The sequence below is a fragment of the Microcebus murinus genome, chromosome 4 (assembly GCF_040939455.1).
Source record: "Microcebus murinus isolate Inina chromosome 4, M.murinus_Inina_mat1.0, whole genome shotgun sequence".
NCBI lineage: Eukaryota > Metazoa > Chordata > Mammalia > Primates > Cheirogaleidae > Microcebus > Microcebus murinus.
The window spans coordinates 18912733-18926658 of NC_134107.1; the positions used below are offsets into that span (position 1 = coordinate 18912733).

Below are 13926 nucleotides of genomic sequence, written 5' to 3' on the forward strand. Positions count from 1 at the left end.
GGACAATGATTTGGCAATTCCTCAAAAAGTTGAACATAGAGTTGCCATATGACATCATTTCTACTCCTAGATATTAATATACAATGAAGGAAAATCAAAACAAATATCCATTAAAAAAAACTTATAAGTGAATGTTTATACCAGGATTATTCATAGCAGCCAAAACCAGAAACAACTCAATGTCCATAAAATAGCAAAAAGGCAAAAAATTGGTGGCATATCCCTGCAATGAGGTATTATACATCTCTAATCTAACGAAGTACTGAGACACACTACCAAATGGATGGACCTTGAATTTCACACTTCAAAAGACTTACATTGGACTGGACCTTGACCTGGGAAAACATAAGGTAAAGTCTACTAACACAGAAACCTTTGTATTACAACATGTGAATCAAATACTTGGCTTAAGTAGTCTGAGATTCATCCTCAATGATATTTATAATGTTAAAGTTATTTTACTAAATATCAGAGTAAACAGACAATTAAGGGTTACCAAACATTCATGTACTGATTTGATAGTGAACTATTATACCACTAATCTCAAGATAAATAAGTAATATTTCTAACATTATATTTTATGATATAATAACTTATCATTGATTAACTTCCTGACCATGTCTTTTACATCCTTGTTCCTGAGGCTATAGATCAGGGGGTTAAGCATGGGAATGACCACAGTGTAAAAGACAGAGCCCACCTTGACCGTGAGCCATGAGGTTTTGGAGGTAGGAATGCAGTAGAGAAACAGGATGGTTCCACGGAAAATGGTAATGGCGGTCATATGGGAGGCACAGGTGGAGAAGGCTTTATGGCGCCCCCCCAGGTGGAGGCATCTTCATGACAGTGATAAAAATAAAAACATAAGATGTTAGAACAATAATCAGGCTGCTTATTTCATTGAATGTGGCGGAGACTAAAATGATCTTCTAGCTAATGTAGGGGTCAGAATAAAACACAACAACAATGGGAGCATGTTCACAAAGTTATTCATGAACTTAATTCTACAAAAAGGTTAGATCAACAAAAAGTATATGTATGTTAAGGAACACATTGTACTCTAAGAGTATGACACAGTCACCAAAAAGTAGCAAAGCTTCTGGGACATTGCAACTGTGTAGAGCAGAGGGTTACAAACTGCCACAAATCAATCATAGGCCATCACTGCCAACATGAACGTTTCTGTCACCATGAAGATGCAAGCAAAGGAGAACTGCATGATGCATCCTGTGAAGGAGATGGTCCTGTCCTCCACAACCAAGTTCTCCAGAAGTTTGGGTGTCACCATGGTGGAATAGCAGAAATCCACAAAGGACAAGTGGCTGAGGAAAAAGTACATGGGGGTGTGGAGTTTGGGGTTGATCCTGATGATCAGGATCATGCCCAGGTTCCCCAGCACCGTGATTGTGTAGACGGTCAGGAACACCAGGAACAGGGGCACCTGGAGGTCCTCATATTCTGAGAAGCTCAAGAAGATAAAGATGACTCCAGCAGTCTGGTTTTCTTGGTTCCTGGGACAAAATAGGAAAATTGATTCAGAGAAATGTGAAGAAAAGTTTGGACAAGGCAGATTAAAATGAGGAAATGTTGAGAGGCTTAATGATTATTCGTGAAGAGTGCTATGGAAAACAGTTTCAGCCATTATGTTATTTCAAAAGCTAGATTTATTAATATCACAGTTATAAAAGAAATATTAAATTGGTGTAAGTGGAATAATAAAAGATGGGATTATTGAGGGGAAGAAAATAAGTGCAGTTGGCCCTGGTGTATTTTAAACAATCAAACTCAATATTATCAGAGGCAACTGGGTTCATGAGAAGGGCCAGTCTAACTTTTTGTAAGAATCAGAGTTTCAAAGTAAAAGTTAACATAAGTTTCAACAATTTATTTCCTTCCTTCCCTTTTAAACAATGGAAAGTTAGAGCTCAAAAAAGAAAATTAAAAGAATTGATGACTCACTATAATGGTCATTCCATTTTTTTTACTATTTTTACTATAGCTATTTCTAAAGTTCTGTTTCCAGTTATCTTACACTTTCACATATTTCTCTCCATATATTTTAGATCTTTCCTGTAAAAGAATAGTGCACTTAATCATCCACAGTTACCTAATTTTTGACAATTATAAATATCTGTTACCTCTTTTTGATGTATTATAATGGCAGGTATTCAGAATGATTTTGGGTGAAACAAACTTAATATTAATATGTCCAGATCATTTTAATTATGCTGGAGAGTTTTCTATAACATTGTGCTCAGTTGGTGAATGCAGTCTACCTCAAATTCTGCAAAGATTAGACCAGGCATCCTCAAACTATGGCCCGAAGGCCACATGTGGGTGTTTTTGCCCATTTGTTCTTTTACTTAAAAATAAGATATGTGTAGTGTGCATAGGAATTTGTTCATAGTTTCTTTAAACTATAGTCTGGCCCTCCAATGGCCTGAGGGACAATGAACTGGCCCCCTGTTTAAAAAGTTAGATGAATCCTGGATTAGACATTGCTTACTGATAAATTACTATGGTTTTTATTTAGTTGGATTTTTTTTGTATTAAATTAGTTTCAGTAGACACACAGAGAGTACTTCCAATACTCTATTCTCTTAGTTTCTTTATCTCTTCCAACAATTGTATTTCTACTTAACTTATTCCTCATAGCCATGGTTATACTATTAACTATGTCATTATCAGTAACTAAAAACCCTGAAAAATATCAATGTCAAGCAACACCTATAACAATATATATTTAACTTTTTTATCATTTACCATTTTATCAGTGTTATTCCACAATAAAATATAATGCACAAGGGCAAATATGAAACACTAGGATATAATAGGTGCTCAATAATACTCATTGACTAAATGAAGGTATATGTGAGGGAATAAGCTGCCGGGCAGGTGGGAAGGGGAGGAGGGGATGGGTATAGACACACCCAATGGGTGTGGTGCACACCGTCTGAGGGACAGACACACTTGAAGCTCTGACTCAGGTGGGGCAAAGGCAATATACATAACCTAAACATTTGTACCCCCATAATATGTGGAAATAAAAAAAAATAAAAATAAATGAAAAATAAGCTGTTGGTATATAATATACATATATTGGGGTAAAAATTTATAATAATACTAAAGAAGTTAGACTTTCCTATTACATCAAGACCACACAGTAAACTTACAATACAATGGGACACATATTGAGTCCTACACAGCAAGTAACTGTAATGAAACCCCATGGGACCTAAGCATCCTAAATTAGCATAGAATGAGGACATTGGTGGGGCTGGGGAAATGATACGCTGGATTATTTTTTAAAATGTTCTTAGTGCCTTCAAAATAACTCAACTGCCCTTTTCTGCCATCGTATTCCAGAAAATACTTCATCACTGCTTACTGAAAGCTAAAATAAGACTAAGCATTAAGGAAATACAATTTGACATAGAATTCTCTAAAAACTGCATGCTTCATCACAAACCGAAATTAAATGCTCTAAAGTTTTCACTGAGTCATTATGATTTTATCCTCCAAGATGATATATATAGCAATTATGTTTCCTGCGTCTATATATGAAGATATAACTCATATATACCTTAAGTTTTTCTTCTTTATTTGCTTCTTTAGATTCATTTGATTTGATGTTTGTGATTTGATCTTCTACTACATTTATTACTACTTCCTAAATGTATTTCTCAGTTTAACACAAAATACTTTGAGTGCAAATTTTATATCTGAGTACACTTTTATTCACTTTTTCAAACTTTTTCCAAAGTCTGTATTCTCTTCCTGGAGTTGCTGTAACGGAAATCTGAGCAGCCCAGGGTCGAAAGGAAAATTACCACTGTCAAAGACAAAAATATATTTTCTTATATATAGTCATCTCATTCTTACCCACACATCTTTTCCACATGTTTAGCTTTTTAATCCACCTCCTACACTCTGTATTTATATAAGCAGACTTGGGCCAGAATTCACAATCTCCCAATTAGTCGCAGGAGCTGTCATCCACGTTCAGCTGACTGAGGGCTCAAGGTGCTGTGCACACTTTTTCCCTCCTATCTAGTGACAGCCACCTTGGTTTTCTAATTGCATATTTACTGTGTATCCAGCACAGTAATAGGCATTTTAGAAACTATAAAGTTATAAAATATCAGTCCTGTTCCCCAAATTTATTTGCCTCTAAGAATTAATTCTGAGAAATAATGTGTATAATTGCAATGATACAACACAGCATATAATTCTCGTAACTTATTAAGCCTAAAGTTTGTGTGTCTAAAAAGAAAGAGAAAATTGTTATCAAGAAAAATGAAAATTTTCCTGGTAGTGCAGACCAATTAATAATAATCAATATGGTGAGAGATAATGCATCAAATATGTCTAATTAGAGGATCTAGGTAGTAGTCATAGCAGTTAGATTTACACACGAGTTTGCCTCCTGCAAAGATTACTGAAACACATTATTTTCCTTCTAAAGTGAAATAAAGAATTGAATCAACTCACCTAAGTGCAGAAGAATTAGATTTATTCATTTACTATAAAGCTTCTTCGAAAAGATTAATAGACTCCAGAAAAGTTCCTGCTGAGAATTCAAATTTTAAACATTATAGCAAACCTGAAAAAAGTAGCAAGATATATTTCAGTGAATGTTTCCAGCAAATGACTTTCTCTTCCTAATATTTTGAAAATAAACTCAGTGATAACAGAGAGAAAAAAGAGAACAAAAAACTGAATTCTGGTGCTAAACTGTGTCACACATACATGCCACCAAAGCCTTAGAAATGTTAGCCCTACAGTTGAAGTATTGCCTAGAATGCCACAAACAAAATAATTAGATGAAACAATGTCCCAGATGATATATTAATTGCATGTAAATTCTTCTAAGGATTGAGGAATAATTTCATTATCAACTTTAATTCCATGATCTTCTTGTAAATATATTCAACCAGACTGAAAACATTTTTACTTTAAATACCTGTAAAATACTAATATGTACAAAAGGAAAAAAGTCAGCTATGGGGAACAATCTACAGATAACTACACTTAACTTTTGTTGTATTTCCAGTTTTCTCACTCCTATGTGGGTATGTGTGTGTGTGTGTGTGTGTGTGTGTGTGTGTGTATAACCCTAGCCCTAAACCTATATATATCAGTGCGTATCTGTATACAAAGCTTATACAATAAGTATCATAGTTATATTATTCATCTTTTTAATATAATATTGTAAGCTTCATTTTTATGCAATAAATAGCTATTCAACTTCTATAAAGAGCTGTTCAACTTTTCATCAAATAAATGTGATGTACTTTATTCTTTAATTCATTAGGCATGTATATCAATGGTTTTCAAAATTTATTGTGAATTTTACTACAAACAAAGATGCAAAAAATCCTCAACAGAGTACTAGAAACTGAATTCAACAACATGTTAAAGGAAATTAAAGGCCAAATGAAGTCTCTTATGCCTGTAATCTAAGCACTTTGGGAGGCCAAGGGAGGAGGCTCACTTGAAGCTGAGAGTTCAAGACCAGCCTGGTCAATATAGTGAGATCTTGTCTCTACAAAACATGAAATATTAGCCGGGCATAGTGGTAAACACCTGTAGTCCTAGCTTCCTGAGAGGCTGAGGTGGGGGGATGGCTTGAGCCAAAGAATTCAAGGCTGCAGTTAGTTGTGATTGCACCACTGCTCCTCAGGCTGGGCAACAGAGAGAGACCCTGTCTCTAAAATAAATAAATAAATGGCATTAAATTAAATACTATGCCAAGTGGAATTGCTTTTCAGGAGTAAACTTACAAAAAAATCAGTCAATATAATATTAATACCATACAAAAATCAATCAATGCAATATATCACATTAATGATATAAAGGGAAAATATATGATTCTCTCAATTGATGCAGAAAAATAATTTGACGAAAGTTCACATCCTGTCATAATAACAACACAAAAAATCCCAAAAACTTCTGGAAGAAAATGTCCTCAACCTAATAAAGGATGTATATGAGAAAACCCACATCTATTATAATAATAGTGATGAAAAACTGATCAAGAATGAGTCAAGACTGTTCGCAGTCACCATTTTCATTGAAGATAGAATTAAAAGTTCTAGCCAGAGTAACTGGGCAAGAAAAAATATTTAAAGGAATCTGAGTTTGAAAGGAAGAAGTAAAATTAACTCTCTTCAGCAAAGTGGCAGGACACAAATTCAACATTAAAAAATCAGTTTCATTTCTATTCTTTCAATGAACAGTTTGAAAAGGACATTTAAAAAGGAATTAACTTACCACAGTATCAAAAATAATAAAATACTTAGGAATAAATTTAACCAAACAGAAAAAAAATGCTACACCAAAAGCTATGAACTATAACTTAAAGAAATTAAAAAGGACATAAATAAATGGAAAGACATCTCATGTCCATAGATTGGAGGCCTGTCTATTTTAAGGTGCTAATACGATCCAAAACAATTACAAATACAATGAAATCTCTCTTAAAATCCCAATGACATTTTTTGTAGATGTAACAAATATCCATTCTAAAATTCATATAGAATTACATGAGACACCAAATAACCAAAACAATCTTTAAAAAAGTATAACATTTTAGGTTTTACACTTTCCAACTTCAAAGTTAGCACAAAGCTATCATAATAAAAACAGTGAGGTATGTGGACATACATATCAATGGAAGACAAACCTGAAATAAACATACATACACGGTCAAATAAATTATACAAGAGTACAAAGATTATTCAATAGGAACAGGGCAATCTTTTTAACAGATGATGTTGAGAAAACTGGATAGCTTCACGCAAAAAAATTAATTTGAAAGCTTATATTATACCATGAAAAAATTAGCTTTAAATGGATCAACGACCTAAAGGTAATAGCTGAAACTTTGCATGGCCAAAGAATGATATCATATGCTTATTACAAGAAGGTTTTGAGACAGCAGAAGCTTTAGCAGAAAAATGCCCAAGACAGCATCATTGAGGAGTCCTTCTCCATAAACACAGTGCTCCTGCTCATTCCTCTCAATAAACAAGGGCCATTTTGTAAGAATTTGATAGGAAATGCTTAGGCATCCACTTTACAGTCCTGATTTGGCTCCTTCTAACTTATTTTTGTTTCTTAGTCTAAGAAAAATATTTTTTTTCATCCCTTAATAATATAAAAAATTACTTCATTGACATGGTTAAATTCCAAAGACCCTCAGTTCTTTAGAGACGGACTACATGGCTGGTATTATTACTTACAGAAGTGTCTTAAACTTGATGGAGATTATGTTGAGAAACAAAATCTATATTTTTTAATCCCGCTTTTTATGGATTATTTGAAGTTTCCATTTAAATTTAAAAGCCTCCTACAAATCAACAGCAAAACAATAAAAAAAAACAACCCAATTCAAATATGAGAAAAAACCTGAATAGACTTACCTTCAAAGAAGATAGATACATGGCTAATAGGCAAGTGAAGAGATTCATAATATCACTAATCATTAGGGAAACACAAATAAAAAACACAAGGAACAGCAACTCATTTTTCAAGAAAAATAAATTCTAGAGTCCCACTGTACGATATTGTGGTTATAGTTAACTTCACGGTATTAGACACTTAAAATTCTAAGAAAGTAGATCTCATGTATCTGTTCTTAAGACAAAAATAAAACAAAATAAATTTCTTTTGATAATATTAAAAGGGTGCAGACACAATACCAATTTCTAACAAGAATGTGAAGCAACTTCTACTCATGCATAGCTCATAAGAGGGTAAGTGAGTTACCCAGGCTTATATAACTGTCACATCTCATTGAAGTCAACTCCTAAGATCTATGCATTTTTTTTTAATTTTTAAAATACAAAATGAGTTTAGTCTTCCTGGATTTAATTGGAACATTTATAGTATTAATTTGAAAGTAGAATGGTTATGAGAGACTTCCTCTTATTCATTGTCAAAAGAGAAATGATATCTGGAATAGTATTACCTAAATCTCAGTGGAAAAAAATCCTCTTTATGCCTGATGTTTGAAATAGTAGGCTAAAGGGAAACATGAATTTAGATATGGATAGATGATAGATGAATAGATAAATAGATATATGGATTAGATACAGAGACATATAGTGAAAGATTGATAAATACAGAAACATAAGCCTTTATGCAAAAACTACATATATGTATTACATAGATGTAAAAATCACAGGTCATTTGCATTTTCCTTTATGTTTTACAGAATTGTATATTTACAAATCAGTTACAAACTTATATAGCATTTAATTTTCAAAGAATGTCTAAATGTATTTAATAAGGTTTGCAAAAATATTGTATGATAAACCAAAATTTGAATATTTTAATTATTTTTCTAGGGAAACATACCTAATTATATCAGAAGTTGACAAATAAAGCCTAGATCTCTTAAATCCCAGTACAGTATTCTCTTTTCTTTTATATGAGGCAATGTTTTGTTTTTTAAAGATTATCCTTATTTGACATAATGAGAACAACATATTTTACTTTCCACCGATATTATCAAATTGATTCTCATCTATTTGTTGTCTCATTCTCAGCTAATTACATGATAATTGATATAATTTGTTGGCATGTGGTCCAGGAGAACAAAATCCATCTCCAAAATAGTAACTGAGAGAACAAATTTTTCTCCTGCAAGTGGTAAAAATATAATGTCCACCAGATGGCAGAAGAATACTATAATTTAAATCAAAAACTAAAAATCTTGTATTGTTTTAAAGAGAATAACATAGAAACAAGATGTTTATAGTTTGAATGTACTTTGAAGACTATTCATTCCATCTCATTTTCTTTCATATGTAAGGGATGAATTTTTCAAAGATGGTGAATTACGTGACTACATTCAAATATACACATTTATTGATATTTATTTTTATTTTCTCCATTTATCATTTTTGACTAGAAGTAATGCACTGTCTCTGGTCACTTACACTGTCATCAATTTTAAAAGGGAAATGCAGAGTAACATATTGAATAACAACTAAAAGTATAGCCTGAATACCTATTAATAATTTGAATACATAAATTTCCATTTAATATATTTAGATGTCTCCAAAGCTGGCTGATAGGATCACTGCATTCTTTCACCAAATGCATTTTGAATTATCCCTATGTTCTTAGCATTGCAGTAGTTGTGGAAGATAGTGAATTAAACCTAACACATTCCATTACAAATCTTGTCAATTAATGGTAGGAAAACAGTGACACATGAGCAATTTCAATATGTGTAATATATTCAATGATAGCGGTATGTAAGAATTAAGTAGGATCAACTGAGGAGGATACATGTCACAGAAATAGTGGTCTATCTCATTAGGACCACAGAACAGTGAGAAGAAAGTGAGAAGAAACTGGCAGAGTGAATAAATCTCCCAGTACAACAACTATGATGATTGTGTCACACCTTTGCCTGTTCATGATGACAGCACAGTGCAGAGGATTGCAGATGGCCATGTAGTATATGTCATAGGCCATTCCTGTGAGAATGCTTACAAGAAGGTGAATGATAAATAACTGTATCCTGCAGTTGTTATAGGAAATTACCTTCCTTTTTGCCAGTAAATCAGCCATTAGTTTGGGCATCACTGTGGGTGTACAGCAAAGATCTGAGAATGAGAAGTAGTTGAGGAAGAAATACATAGGCTGGTCAATTAGCCACATCCATGTGATAGAAATCATTAGGAGCAAGTTTCCCATCCAAATAAAAATGTAGCAAAATAAAAATATTTTTCCCTGATTAGTCTCACTGTGATTTCTCTATGCCATTCTTTCAGGACATTATGACATTAGTAAATATAAACACATTCAATCAATTTTTAAGATGTTTTAAAAATTACTATTATGTGCCAAACATTACCCAATATATAATTAAATCCTTATAAAGGACATAGCTCAGAATCCTTAAAAATTCAAAAGTTTTAAAGGTGAAAATTTAAATCACATACAATGTTTACAAATATAACGTTTAACAGTGAGCACTGGGGGAATATGTACTATCTCAAAATAATTTTAGAGTGAAGTAGAAGACAAAATTGAAGATTAATATGTGTGTGTTTACATACTTATACACACATATACACATATATTAAAAAGTGGAAGATAAAAACTCTCAACAAGAAGCCCATCAAGTTGGGTAGAATAAATTTTGGATTTCTAGTTTGCCTTTGTATTATTTATAATGTAGACAGTAAGATACTGTATTTTATAACAGAGGTATATTTATTTCTGCAGGCATTTAAATTACAATTATTTACTTAAATAAGCCACAGAATAAAACAGTAATTAAAACTAAAAAGAGGAGCAGAAGGCAGTTTTACCTGGATAGTTTTGCTCTTGACTCTATCATATTTTACAAGTCCATTTTTTCTCAGTCTTTTACATTAGAGTCTACATTTCTCTTTCCTATTCTGTCCAACTTATTGCTCTTGCCAAAATTCCAGAAGAATTTTGACACTGAATAATTCAAAGAAAAAAAATTTGAAAGTTCACAGGAAAGAAGTGAAGAGAAATAATAGGCATCTGGATTCTACTATCTAATTATAGTGTGTGGATTTGGGTAACAGTCACTTTATTTCTCTGAATTAAAGTTACCTTATTTATAAAATGAAGAAATCTGCCTGGACATTGTCACAAAATGGTTGTGAAACTCAAATTAATAATGGCCAACATTTTATTAAGCAGAGATTATTAACATCTGAATTTGTTATTTAAATGCTAGTGTTACCAGGTCAGTACTCTAACATGGCGGTCCCCAAGCCCGAGGCTGCAGACCAGCACCGATCAGTGACCTGTTAGCGACCTGAAGTGGGCCCACAGCCACAGCAGGTGAATAGTAGTCAAGCCAGGGAAGCTTCATCTATATTTACAGCTGCTCCCCATCGCTGGCATCACCATGGGAGCTCCGCCTCCTGTCAGATCAGCTGAGGCATTAGATTCTCACAGGAGAATTTCCTGCTCACCTCTCTCTTTTACAAATTAAGTTAATTTTGTCATTTTCTAAATGAAAAAAGTATATATGTATATATTAGATGAAAATGGAGCCTTAGAAGAAATTAATTTATTTGTTTTTTTCAAGACACAATTTCAAAATTTAGAATTAGTTTAGAGACAAGCCATTGAAAAGTAATTGTTCTTAGCATGCGTCCAATTATAGTAGAGGCATATAGTATATTTGTAGGTGAAGAAACATCTTCACCCATAAATAAAAAGCCTATTTTGTTTTAAAATAATAAAGTACTGGTTTGGACAATTCCCAAATTAATTGCTTATTCATATACATAGAAGTAAGCAAAACCATCATTTTAATTACATACATGGAGATAAAAAAAGAAACCTCTGAATTGTTTTTCCCCAAAAACTAAACAAAAAAATATGGTTCATACATGAAATGAAGGCTCTCAAGAAACTATTGTTGTTAAAACATCCATGCAAAGACAAATAATCATTCTTTCTTCATTTATTGATACAAAATTAATTGTTCTACTAGCTAAATGTTGCCTGACCTTCTAACTGAGCAATATTTCTAAGTATATGCTTGAATCTCCAGTTGCTCCATTCTCAAGACTGAAGATAAGACTTTATTTCTCATCTTGGCATATCTCCCTCTTCTTTCCAACTTTCTTGTACACTTATGGTTCACCATGTATAAACTGCCACCTATATTTCTAGCTTCTTAATTTTAGCATTTGAGAAGAAATCTGGTCTATTCTTGGCTCAGCCATCAATTTTAAGTGTGAACTTTTCATTTCATTTCATTCCATGCTGTGAAGTCTGAGAAATAATTTTCCCTATATAAATCAGAGAGTTCTAAGTTTCAAATTTAAAGATAGATGATGGACAACTTTGAAAAGAACAAAACATTGTGCAAACACATATGGTATTTTGTTTAGTTCAAAGTTCATGCAAGAGTAGTATTTTAGAAATACAAAAATGAATTAAGGCTTTTCTGATAGAGTATAAGCAGACCATCAAACTAGTATTTAGCAAATCAGAACTTCAATTCAGAATTATCTGAGTCTAGAGCCTCAGAAAATATGTAAAACCAAATATAAAAGATGTAAAACCAAAGTAGCAGATTAAATTTAATGCATAAATCTTCACTATTTTCATAATTATTTTTTTCTTCTGTGAAAATCAGATAAACTCCAAAGTTATTGGCTTTGAACTACATAATCCCTTCCAATTTTGATATGTAGATGACAAAATGGGATAATAAATTAAGCATAACTCTCTAAGTCTATAAAATATAGGTAATAAAATACCCAGCATACTCAACCTATTTCTCTCTCCCATAAATGTGTCTCATCTCTAAAGAGCAAGAAACTTACAGCTCATGTACCTGAATAAAAAGCACTGATTCTCCTCTTGCTTTAAAACAGAGTAATGCTATTACAGCCACACCATCCCCTCTGCAAAAACAAAAGGCTAGGAATGAAGAGATCATGGTTCATTTTTTAGTACAGGTGTTCACTTTCTTTAGAAACTTATGCTCACTTGTTCTAGGTTACAGGTCTATGAAATAATCTAGTCTCGATGATTTATGATACTTCTCAGTTAAGATTTTACATAACCCTTGGTTACTCTACCACTACCAAAAGCAAATTTTTGTACAACCTACAAACATAGTCAAGTAACACTGCTTGGGTTTATATTCTGGCCTTGCTATGAGTAACTATATGGCATCAGTAAGCTATTTAACTACACTAACCATCATTAGATCTAATGATTCTTATATTACCTTACAAACTGAGCATTAAAATGTGCCTACCATTCTTCCAAATACTTTATAGGCATTAACTTTTTAAATTCTCATACTAACTCCAAGAAGTAATTGTAAATAAACCTATTTTACAAAGTGGAAAACTTATGGAGAAATTAAATAATTAGCCCAAAACCACAGACCTAATAAGTAGTAAAGTCAAGATCTAAAATCACATACATACTTCACCTGGCAATATACTTTGAAAAAAATTTCATCCACTCAGCAGAGTTCTTGTTATATAATGTATATTCAATAAATATTTAATATTATTATTACTTAATGACTTAAACATTTCAATTTTTAATCTATGTTAAAACAAACTCTATACATGCTTAATTTGCATGACCCTAGATACCTTAAGGACAGAGAGACTGGCTCACACTCTGCCTTAAAACATTGAGAAGTCCTTGCACAAATTTAATTTTGAATTCTAGCCACCCTTCCCTGTCCTGTGCAGTTTTTAGCATGTAATTCTTATTTCTCAAATCATTGTATTGCTGATGAGTATGTTGTTGATGAGTACATTTATTTCCAGCTACTTTGAGAGAATTAACTTGATAAAGTGCATGCAAAAGTGCACCCAGTCCATTTTAGGGGCTCAAAAAATAATGATCCCCAATCTTTTCATTTTTGTTTATCTCTTGTCAAATACAAGATCATTATCATTCATTGAAACAACCAGTAAATGTTTGTTGAACTATCAAAAGAAATAACTGAAATCATTTAAAACAGTCTATACATAAATTATTCAACAATTAAAATCATTATCGTATAATCATCACAGGCAGCAAGGGCAGGCAACAATGTAAATAGAGATAAAGTAAACACAGCCCCAATTTTGAGAAATTTCCATTTGATTTTTAGTGACCTGCCTAGGATCTCTGGTTAAGTTAATTCTTGGTCTAACTTTTTTTCCCCCCTTTGGAGGTGTGGGAAAAAACAATCATAGTAGAGGTTATTGCAGGGATCTTATTTGTCCTTTTGATTTGAGTTTTCTCATTTTCTTGGTAAGCTCTTAATTGCTCTTTTTTCTTCATTGATACTTTGTTGACATTTTGCCTAAAGTTGTGATACTGTTTCTTTCTAATTTGAAATCTGCTACTCAGCTAAGCATCATGCCTTGTTACTGTCTACCTATCCCTTTAGAACAT

General features: G+C 32.6%; 1 pseudogene; it reads right to left on the minus strand.

Annotated features, from left to right (window-relative positions):
• Nucleotides 1-571: 571 nt before the first annotated feature.
• LOC105884113 (olfactory receptor 5D13-like) lies at nt 572-9489 on the minus strand (annotated as a pseudogene).
• Between the last annotated feature and the right edge of the window lie 4437 nt (nt 9490-13926).